Below are 12,647 nucleotides of genomic sequence, written 5' to 3'. Positions count from 1 at the left end.
TTGGAACTTAGACTACCCAAACATATATTGTTTAGACCAATAAGCTTTCAAACATATTATATATTGGTAGAGATCAAACATATAAATGTTTGGGCAATACCCAAAAATATATATGCTTGAAGCAAAATATGTTTGGGAGTATATGTTACAGAAGCGATTTTTTGTGAGAGTGTGCCCTCTAATCAAATTGGTACATATCCATTCATAATTATAAATTGTCCACATATAAACCGATCCACAGATTTGGTTTCCGTGCCCCTTCATTGAAAAGAAGCATGCCCAGTTCCAAAGATTTTGTCTTTACTTTAACAATTTTGGTATTGATTCCGAGCCAACGACTTCATTGAAAAGTTTATCGACTTTTGGACAAAGAACAAAACTTTATATTTGCGAAATTCTAAAGGGTGATACGGTCAAAATTTGGTCAAGGGAAAACGCGTGTAAATCGGTGAAATCGTTTATTTAAAAAATCAAATTAAATTTCTTTTTCAAGTTCAATTAGAATAAAATTCAGGAAAAATATTCAGTTCGGCTGTCGCTTTTCCAAATCCGAAAGGGTGATACGGTCAAAATTTGGTCAAGGGAAAACGCGTGTAAATCGGTGAAATCGTTTATTTAAAAAATCAAATTAAATTTCTTTTTCAAGTTCAATTAGTATAAAATTCAGGAAAAATATTCAGTTCGGCTTTCGCTTTTCCAAATCCGAATTGCCAGCTTTGCGTGCGAGTAGCTCGGATTTTCGCGATGCGCGAGCAAAATTTTGATACGCTGCTCTTCTTGCTTGGACGGCATTTTGACAACTGAAGAGTGAATTCCAAAATCAAAATAGGAGCAACATTCTACACACACACCTTCAAAATGAGGTGTGTTCAGGTTTTTTAAATGCAAAATTGAAAGAAATACGTCAAGTTTATATTGACCAAATTTTGACCGTATCACCCTTTATGCATTCGTATTTTAAGGACATGAAATCTTTGACCTCACGACAATATTTTTTTCAGTGTTGGAGGAGAAAATGCTATCCTATTTCTTCTAAGAGGCTTCAAAAGTCATAATTCGGGATCGGGTTTTATAGAGATATATAATTATGGGCCGATTTCGACCGAATCTTGCAAGGCTGCTACAAGGCAATCAACCGAGTCGAATTAAATTTGCCCTTCCCTGAGGATCCAGAATTAAATTATTTGGTTTATGGAGTCAATACCGATATGATCCATTGCATTTTGGGTTAAAAAATCTCCAAAATAGCTCCAGTTCATCATTTCTGACAACAATGTCTGAAGTCCCATTTTTGGTACTTGTCTGAAGTCCCATTAATGAAAATTTTGAACATGATACATATGTATCTTGTATATCATATCATATCTTTGCGAGTACGTTGGATAATACCAATACTAAAGAAATGCTAAAATGCATTTTAATGGTTTATTTTCACAAATTGCTTTTTGCCTGAATAAACCACTGAACACCTAATTTAATTGTTGTCCATATGCATACGCAAACTCCTGAAGATTGTTTGATCTACCAATCGCAAGCAATGGCCGTATTCCAAAATTTAATTTAAAATGCATTTTTGTTTTCCCTTTCAAGTTTACTCATCTTTTCGCTATTGTTCTGTCGTTTTTGGGTGTAATGTGAGTCATAGCTTTCCCACCATCATGTGAAATAAAGAAAAACGAGACAACGCAGCATTGATGCGTGCCAACAAAACCCCTGAGAATATGCTAAATTAAAAAGCGAAAAACGTGATTTTTTTTTTGTATGTAAAGGAAAACAAAATAAATCTTCTCAGAAAATAGGCAAAAAAAGTGCAAGTGAATAGAAATCGAAATGTACATTTGTGGTACGCTGACTGGCATTGCACCCATCCATCCATCCATGCCACCACATAAAATGCAAAGAATACAATCAGGGAGCAAAAACCAGCATTGTGTCATCTGTAGGTTTTGCATTTTTCAGCAAAGAAAAAAAAAAAGAAAACAACTGCGATGATAGCCAGCGGGGCTGGTATTTAAATAAGAAAGCGAAAACATACAACGAACGGTCAACATAAAAAAATAAAAAAAGTCATTTTCGAGTGTACGTCATATCCGAGAGATATATGAGCTTCACCTTTTAGGGTGATGTGATGCTGTATCAGTATTTTGTATTAAATTTGAAATAATACATACGTAAAAACGTTTCGTAATGAACTACAAAATATTTAATGAAAATTTTTGACATTTCCATTACTATTTTCTAAATTTGCCATTCCGCTTGTAATGTGTCAAAAATTGGTCTCAGACCCCACTAAGTACATATTCTTAGCCGTGGTGAAATGTTCAGCCAATCTCGATCCGTCCATCTGTTGAAATCAAACTATTTTCCGAACGATACAGGTGGAATGGTAGTGCAAATGTGTTATATGGGCTGCTTCTAAGCAGGGCTATGGAGAAGAGTCTGAAGGGTTTGCTGGAGTCAAAGTCGTAACAATTTTGCTCGACTCCGGCTAAACTAAATTTTTTAAAACACTTCTAACTAAACAAGTTTTTACGCAAATTAGTTTCCATTTCGTTATTCATTCGATCAATGTAAGGTATGACTCCCCAGCTAAAAAGCGTCGCCAAAAAAGTAATGAAAATGTTCTTTTTGGATCCGGAAGTGGTGCAAAATTGACGCAGAAGCGATGAATTTAAGATGGGCTTGTCATAAGACCAAAGTCCTCCATTTCAACAGCCGTTGCACTGAATTTGCATCACCTCTTTAGGTGTGATCCGAATTCAATATTTTGGATGTAAATTAAAAAATTCTGTGATATTTTGTCAAATAAATAATTTTTATAATATTTTATAATTTTTAATGGATTCTAACGCTTGTCTGAAACGTTTGACCTCAAATATTATCAAAAATTCACAATTTTTTCAAATTGGATTAAGCATTTTTTTCGACAAAATTTAAATTATATAAATTTATAAATTCTTACTCTGTTTTTAACCTATTTGAAAAAAAGTTAAAATTGCCCATTAAAGGTATGAAAAAACCAAGTTATAAAAAATTTAATTAAAAGAACTTCCTGGGTAGTTAAAATAAAGAACATAATTGAGAGTGCATCTTCTGGAAGTGCTTTTAAAATTGTGCCTTTGGAAGAACTTCCAAATTTTTTTGCTGGGTCATTTTATGTTTCCTAGAATGTTAGACTAGCAGATGGGCTGAATCGATCCATTTTAATGCCCACCACCATAACAATTTATTTGAAATATTTCGAACAATTTTATTTTATTTTTAAAATTTTAAGTTTTTAAATTTTATTTTAAGACCATATACCTATATATGTTTGTCGAATATTGCAGAAAATTCTTTCAAAAAATTATTTCTATATCAAAATTTTATCTCTATAGAAAATTTTGTCAAAATTTTATTTCTATAAAAATTTTGTAAAAATTTATTTCTATAAAAAACTAGAAATTCTAAATTAAAATTAAAATTTGATTTCTATAGAAAATTTTGCAAAATTTTATTTCCTATACAACTTTTTTTCTTCTAAATTTTAATATTACAGAAAATTTTCGAAAAATGTTATTTCAATAGAAAATTTTACAAAATTGTATTTCCTCTATAAACATTAATTTTTCAAAATTTTATTTCTATTGATATTTTTTTTCAAAAATGTATTTCTATAGAAAATTTTGTTTCTATAGAAAAATTTGTCAATGTACGATATGACTCATTTTGTTTTCTAGAATGGTAGACTAGCAGATGGGCTGAAACGATCCATTTTAATGCCCACCACCATAACAATTTATTTGAAATAATTCGAACAAGTTGATTTTATTTTTACAATTTTATTTTTTTTTTAATTTTATTTTAAGACAATATACCTATATAAGTATGTCGAATATTGGCAGAAAATTCATTCAAAAATTTATTTGTACACACAAAAAAATTTCACGAAAATTTTTCCAATTAAAATTTTAATTGATATTCAATTAAAAATTTAATTGATTCAACAAATTTTTTAATTGAATCAATCAATCACAAAAATAGTAGTATCAATTAATTTTTTAATTGGATCAATCAAGGAAAATTTTATTTCTATAAAAATTTCTATAAAAAAATTATTTTAATATAAAATTTTGCAAAATTTTATTTACAATATATAAATTTTTTCAAATTTGTATTTCTATTGATATTTTTTTCAAAAATGTATTTCTATAGGAAATTTTTTCAAAATTTTGTTTCTATAGAAATTTTTTTCAAAATTTTATTTCTATAAAAAAAAATTGTATAAATTTTATTTCTACAGATATTTTGGTCAAAATGTTATTTCTATAGAAAATTTTTTAACAATTTTATTTCTATAGAAAATTTTTTAAACTTTTATTTCTATAGCAAATTTTCTAAAAAAAAAATATTTCTTACTGGTGCTCACTGCTAAGGCGAAAACTTGTGAAAATGATACGAAGCGAAATAAAAAAATTAAAAATCAAATTTGACGTCGGAGTCAAAAATGACCAATGCACGAAATATAGCCCCTGATCAACCACGAACAACGATATGCGTTTCTTTTCGATTGGACTTCAAATGATGACACAGCACAATAAATTGTATTTCGGGGGTCGTAGGGTGCACGTAAAAAAGTTTTGGTGTTCTGAAATTGTCTTCGAATATGCTACAAAACTGGGGGGTGACCGCATCAACTTTTTTTCGTGACCCTATCTATTGTATACCAAATCTTATTACCATTCGAAAAACTTCAAATTGATTTTATAATGAATAATTGACCCCCGCCGAATGGACAAATTTATATCGGAATAGCCGCCGCCGCCGACAAAAATGGGTCGGCTTCATTCTCTGTTACCGACCGTCACGTTTACTGCACCATAGAATAGTTCATAGTAATTTTGGCTTGGAGTTTCGAATTAAAATAACTCCATTCTCAAGTTTTTTAAACCCGTTAATATGTACATTCTTGAGAATTGAAACTTCTTCGCACATATCATCATCTTGGATATCATTCGCTGCCTAGCTGAAGGGATTGAAGTATTTTGAATTTGAGACGTTTGCTGCTTTTTCTACATTTACGGCGTGTATGCGACGTTTACAACTTTGCGACATTCACAAACCTTAAAAAGTTTGTTACAGGCCCTCTCTGCTCATCATGCAAAATTTGAAACAAAATCAGAGTTCAACCCTGACTTCTGGGGTCATATAAGTGTATATAGGGCATAAGATATATATGGGAGCTATATATAAATCTGAACCAATTTCAACTAAATTCGGTATGTGTAGCTAGAATGTTAATTCTACCTGTGCTGTGCCAAGTTTCAAGTAAATAGGGGTGCAACTTTGATCTCAGAGTTAAAACTTGGTCTCCGGTGGTCATATGAGTTAACTCGGGCGGAAGATTTATATGGGAATCGATGTCCAGCAAATCTAGCATACTTAACTTCATCGTTAATTTTACTCGTACTCGTTGCTCTATCCAGCAAAGAAAAAATCCTCGAACTCGATTCATAATTGCGGATTTGACAGCTAAAACAAGAGTTCATCCCGGGGTTACCAACTTTCAACGCCTACAGGTCAACCCACTAGGGATCCACAAACTTGCAAGCTTAGAAAAAACACCTCAGGTCTCATACGAAGAAAAATTTTTGTTGATATATTTATCCGTTCAAAAGTTGCAGAAAAAAAACGATTTGGGGCCACGCTGGTCCACGAAAATGGACCTGTGGTTATTTGGCCCATTCCCGGCGAATTGTCGTCTTGAGACGATCGACACTTTGGCATTTATATTGCCAATCTTACTCACGACGACAATTTAATATCCGGAGTTATTGGTAACCACAGTGCCATAGAAACGAATCCAGAAATTAGCCGTTCGTGGTTGACGAGTGCTGATTCCTGTTAGAAAGTCAATAGTCTGCGCCAGCAACGTTTGTCTACCATTTGTCTATCATTATTATCGGAACATTTTCCCGGTAATACTCCTCATTTTAGTATACTTTATGAATTTGTTACAAATGCATGGATTACCTAAGTATGCCTCCCATTTAAAATGGATGGCACAAAAAATAATTGGCATTATTCACTGTAAGAAAAAGTAAAACAAATGAAGATGAATTGCAATGTGATAAACTGAGCATTTTGTTGTTTTGCAACAAAATGAGCTCAAACATCTTCAGATGATGCATAATCCAATGTTTCAGCGGAATACGTTTTACACATTGCAGACAAAATAGTCTCTTTGAGTAGGTTTCCAAATAAACACAAAAGAGGAGCATACCCCAAATAGAGCGCCACTAATTATTTAAAAATGTGTAATAGAAAATTAATAAGGCGTAACATATGATCCAATTAAATAATTTCAAGTTGACATTATAGTGTTTATTTAGTTTGTCGGGAATGTTATAATGCTTTCATCTTGAGAATATTTTCTACGAAAGTGAGTGGCGGTTTTCGAATGGAATTTCAAAATCAATATTATGATTTCTGTACAAAATATATATACAAAAATGCACAAAATCAATCTTAAAGACATAGGGGATTTGAAAGATAAATCGAGACATTTTTTCCGTGGGGAACTGAGCGATGGAAAAGTAGGACACGGCCATTTGTCAGGTGTATAAAATAAATCTAGATATAAGAATGAAATCAATTGGGACGATGATAATATTCAGCATGACCCCAAATAATAATTTTAATTAATCCATATTCTTTACTAGGATTCACCCAGCCGACAATAAAGAAATTTTATGTAGGTAACACCATGAACCAAATTTCATCCGGATCGGATGACATTTGCTTCTCTTAGAGGCTCCGCAAGCCAAATCTGAGGATCGGTTCATATGGGGGCTATATGTAATTATGGACCGATGTGGACCAATTTGCATGGTTGTTAGAGACCACATACTAATAGCATGTACCAAATTTCAGCCGGTTCGGATGAAATTTGCTTCTCTTAGAGGCTCCGCAAGCCCCATCTGAACGTCGGTTTATATGGGGGCTATTCGTAAAAGTGGTCCGATATGGCCAATTAGCAATACCATCCTACCTATATCAATAACAACTACTTGTGCCAAGTTTCAAGTTGATAGCTTGTTTCGTTCAGAAGTTATCGTGATTTCAACAGACGGACGGACATGCTTAGATCGACTCAGAATTTTACCACGATCCAGAAAATGTGAACTTTATGGGGTCTTAGAGCAATATTTCGATATGTTACAAACGGAATGGCAAAGTGGAGAGTATAAAAAGTGGGGACTAAAACCAAAAATTGTGCATTGGCTATACACGGCAGTGGTTAGACCTATAATGCTATATGGTGTTGTAGTCTGGTGGCCCGCACTTCAGCAGCCGACAAGTTTAGACAAAGTTCAACGTATGGCTTGCTGGGTATCTCAGGCGCATTCAGTAAGACAGGAAGAGATTCCCTTAATGTCATGCTTCATCTATTGTATTTACACATTTTGGCCAATCAGTCAACGGCTGTGCGGTTGCGCGAGCTATCGCTGTGGTCGGAAAAAAAAGTTCGGTCACAGTTCGGTCCTCAAAATAATGCCAGATGTGCCAAACGTACACTGAAAAAATATTTACGTGATATTAAAGATTTCGCAATCTAAATTTTAGGATGTTTAATTTACAAAATATTAAGGACAAATTTCTTTAAAATAATGAAATTTTAATTAAAATAAAGTTTTTAATCTTTGCTTCAAAATTTTTTTATTAAATTAAGGACACAAATTTTGTAAAGTTGTGTCCCTCCGTTAAAGTCGCATGTCTTTGAACTAAGGCTATCATTCAACCGTCGAACGGAACGGACGTGTTTTTTAATAGCGGATAAAATCATCGTAATAAGTACCTACGACGAATTTCAAGTGTGGTGGGATATTAGGCCACCATGCAGAGAAATTCAAAGACATCCACTGGGTTGCTAACTTCAGGGCCCAGTGGACGGGTATCGACTGGAGTTATAAATTTAGGCAATGACCAAGAGTTAGGCCCAATTAGTCGACCTGTAGACGGGTCCACAGGTGGCGACACTATGACAAGTCGAACCTTTTCCAAGGTACGGCATCAAAAGGAGGTAATCCTTCACGAAAGAGATTCAAGGAACGCAGAAATGGTTTGTTTATCCTAAAAAAATTAGGATCAGTCGACCTAAGCACGTTGTCAGCTAAACAAAGCGATTCCTTAAAATGGGCTCAAGGAACTCTTGAGGCTGGAAAAAGGGAACTATCACCATATGAGCTGCCATCCTCCAAAAGGGATCAACGATCGTTTGCCTCAGTTGCTAAAGACAGCCTTGTGATGGCTATCATTAATAAAGGAGCATTGGACGGTATGGTTCCAAAGGTGCTGGAAAAGTTTCCCGGCCCAGATCCTCGACACCAAGAGGCTGGTTGGTATCAAGGACGATTTAAGTTAGTCGCATTTGAGGACCAGAGGTCTATAGAATGTTTTAAAGCTGCTCTGATACTAATTGGTGAAGTTTGGAAAGGAGCTGCTCTAGAGTTAGTCGAGAAGAAAGACATACCGGCTAGATCTAGAGCACATGCGTGGATACCTGCAAACCCTCCTGACCCTGAATCTATTTTAAATAGACTGAAACAATGCAATCCAAATCTTCAAACAGCTGATTGGAAGGTTGGCCGTTTGGATGAAGTGGATGGACCAAGACGGCATGCAGTGTTTATATTGAACACTCAGTCTTTGCCACATCTAGCAAAGTCTCAGGGCCGTGTATGTTATGGCTTTCATTATATACAAATGAAGGTATATAAAAACGATCAGCTAAAAGATTCGGAAATCGACAAGCCTCTGTCTGAATCAGAAATAAGCGGATCCTCTTGCGAAGTCGAGGGAGATACCAAAGATGCAGACTTGGATAGACACCGTATGCAAGAGGAGGTTTCTACTGCATCAAAACTCACCAAACTTGAACCTATGGTTATTGCGAGAGTCACCGAGATCTCTGAAGAGGATATTCTTGATGACTGGTCGGAAAAGTTACGGTCATAGTTCGGTCCTCAAAATAATTATAAATGCGCCTAACGTAGTGGATTACACTTTGGCGAGACCACTTTTCGACAAAAAGTTTGAGACTCTAATTCCCAACAGTGAGGCGTGGTGTACACGGACCCTGGGGAATAAAAGTAATATAGATTTCTACACTGATGGCTCCAAATTGGATGGTCAAGTGGGTTTCGGAGTATATTCTAAAGATCTGGAACTTCGAATAGCGAAAAGATTACCTGATCACTGTAGTGTTTTTCAGGTTGAAATATTAGCAATAAGAGAAGTGGTGAATTGGCTGAGAAGTAATGCTCCAAGCAATATTGGCATTAATATATACACAGACAATCAACCTCCAATAAAATCCTTGGACTCTGTGTTCCTCAACTCGAAAACGGCCATCGACTGCCGCAAATCTCTCAATGAGATGGCTGAGCAGCATAATATTCACCTAATATGGGTGCCTGGCCATAGGAACAGACCGGGGAACTGCGAAGCAGATGAGCTAGCAAGGCTAGGAACTACCTTAAATATTCCAGGGGAACTAGAATCTGTTGATATGCCTCTGGCTACATGCAAGCTCTTACTGCGTGAGAAGGCTGTCATGATGGCAAATGTTCGATGGGAGAATTGCAAGGGTTGTAACGACACCAAGCAAATATGGCCCCATTTAACCCTCTAATGTCCAATCCCGCCTTTAGGCGGGCTTCATTAAATCAGGAAGCTTTTAGTAAAACACACCTTAAGACAACAAAAGTGGGTTAAATTAAAAAGAAACCTTAGTTAAAACTGTCCTGAGGCTTTGCAGGATATACTGAATTTTACCATATAAATTTTTCTTGTTTAGTTTTCTTGCTTTTGTATCGCTAACATTGAATATTTAATTAGCTGGCAAAAAAATTGGGGCATTAGAGGGTTAAACTTAAACCGCACACTAGATATGCTAGTGTTCTCGAGGCGCCAGATATCACTCCTGATATCTGCTATAACGGGTCGCTGTCTGATAGACGATTTTGCAAAAAACTATTGGTGCGAAGTATAATGACTATTGTAGGACCTTTCATGATGCGGAGGAAAAGGAATCAATAAAATACCTCTTGTGTGAGTGTCCTGCATTTTGTGTAAGGCGTAAGCAAATTTTAGGGGCATATAGCTTCAGATTGCTGGCGGACCTGGAAAACGTTAACTTAAGCAGTCCTCTAATGTTTTGGGAACAATCTGGTTGGTTCAACAGAAGAAAATAATCGAGAAGGTTCAGCGGTTAAAACTAGAAGTGCCCATATGTAATAGGTACTTTTAGTTAATGTGGTATCACAATGGACTGAATAGTCTAAGTGAGCCTGAATCTTAATCGGGCTGCCACTTTAACCTAACCTAATGCTAATTTTCTCTAAGGTAAAGAAACACATATTTGATTTAAAGAAATTGTCCTTAAATTAACTGAAATATTGAAACTTTAGATTTAAGATAAAAACGCTTCAAATATAGGCTAAGACTTATTTTGAGGATTTAGCGTCTTTGGTTTATAGTTTTTTTGGAATTAGGAAAAGGTTTTTTACTTTGAAGTATCCGTATAATGCAGATTTTTAAACTGACATTTGTTTGTTCGCGAGTACCTTTATTAATAAATCGCGAAAAGAGAACGAAATTTTGAAAAATGAGATCTGTATCCTAATTTTAATTTTATTGATCCTAGATTTAAAGCCAGATAGGTCGTTAAAAAATGTCTTTATTTTAAAGGAGCCGCACCTTTGGCTCGAAATCAATACCAAAATCCTTAAAGGAAGGTCAAAATCATTGGATCCAAGTAAACATTGTTTTTGAGTGTAGTGTTTGAAACTCTAATTCCCAACAGTGAGTCGTGGTGCACACAGTTTCCGGGGAATTAACGATATATATACTTTTATACTGATAGCAAATTGGATAGACAAGTGGGTTTCACCTGCACTGAAAAAATATTGACCTAATATGGAAGATTATGCAACCTACATTTTAGGATTCGAAATTTACGCAATGTTAAGGGCAAATTTCTTTAAAATAATGACATTTTAATTAAAAGAAAGTTTATAATCCTTGCTTCATTTTTTGTCATTAAATTTAGGACACAAATCTTAAATATTTGCGTCTCTCTGCTAAAGTTGTAGATCTTTGAAGTAAGGCAAATTTTCCTTAAAATAAAGAAAAACATATTCATTTTAAAGATATCGTCTTTAACTCAACTGACATATTGAATTTTTAAATTTAAGATAAAAATGCTTCAAATATAGACTAAGGCTTATTTTAAGGATTTGCATCTTTGGTTTATAGTTTTTTTTTAGCATAAAGAAAACTGTTTTTACTTTGAAGTACCTGGCATAATTTGGATTTTGAAATTAGAATTTGTTTGTATATAAATGCCTTTTTTCGCTAAAGGAGAATATAAAATTCGATGAATGAGATCTGTATCCAATTTTTATTTTATTGATCGTAGATTTAAAGCCAGCGAGATCCGTAAAAATGTCTTTATTTTAAAGAAGCCGCATCTTTGGCTTGGAATCAATACCAAAATCCTTAAGGGAAGGTCAAAATCTTTGGATCCAAGTAAACTTTTTTTTTTGAATGTGTGGTGATGCTTAAATACCAGATTACCAGTAGAAGCAACCTAAAACTCAGTCACTATGTTCCAGAGGTAAATGTAAATGTAGGTCATATCCATGGGCAAAAGTGAGCCATCATCAGCTCCCTGCCATACCTAATTTACTCTTCTTTCGAACTAAAATATTTAGAAAATTGTTGGACAAATTAAATACTAATCCAATAGGATGGAAATATTTACAAAACACTTTGAACCCGCACTGTTTGGTACGTGTAAGTGGATGTGAAAATTCACATGGAAATTCATCGATGTAATATGAAGTGATGCGATGTGCTATACAAAGTGATGTGATGTGACTTCTCGGACATGTGAAATGTTAATGAAGGCTCTAAGTGCTGAATCGTAGACAGTTGAAAGACAAAATATTTGGATACAATTCGTAATGAAAGATTTTGGCGTCAACCGCAAATTGATTCATGCTCACATATCTCTATTCACTTTGGCCATGGCACAAGAGGGGCACTCAACTTGAAGTGAGTGCAGTGGCGGACAGAACGCTATTGCCACTATCTGCCTATTGGCTGGCCGGTCTTCAAATCTATCGATGGCAGACAAAGTTTACAGCTTCCGTTTTAAGTTTTCAAAAAAAAAAAAAAAAATTTTTTGTCTAAATGGAGATCGCGTAGCATCCATTTATACATCAATATTTATTTTTACAAATTGATAAATGGAAGTATATTTGTAAGATTTATGATCTTATGAGTGTGCACACATATATTTTTCTAGGTCTCTTGGAAATATTACACATCCTCTTGGTAGTATTGACTGGTCCATCAACTTTTAACATTGACTAGTTTTGACACTAAATTGCTAAAATATAATAAAAAAAAACTTAAGAACCGGCACAGTGGTGCCGAAGTTCATTCTTCTAAATATTAGGTTACACTACAAAACATATTTTCTTAATAAGAAAGATTATTTAGGCAGCATAAAAAAATATTTTAATTGAAAGAAAGGTTTTAAATCTTTACTTTAAAAACCATATTCATCAAATGTAGGCTTTTTGTATGAAAATATGATT

Source organism: Haematobia irritans, chromosome 2 (assembly GCF_050003625.1).
Source record: "Haematobia irritans isolate KBUSLIRL chromosome 2, ASM5000362v1, whole genome shotgun sequence".
NCBI lineage: Eukaryota > Metazoa > Arthropoda > Insecta > Diptera > Muscidae > Haematobia > Haematobia irritans.
This window is presented reverse-complemented; position numbering follows the sequence as displayed.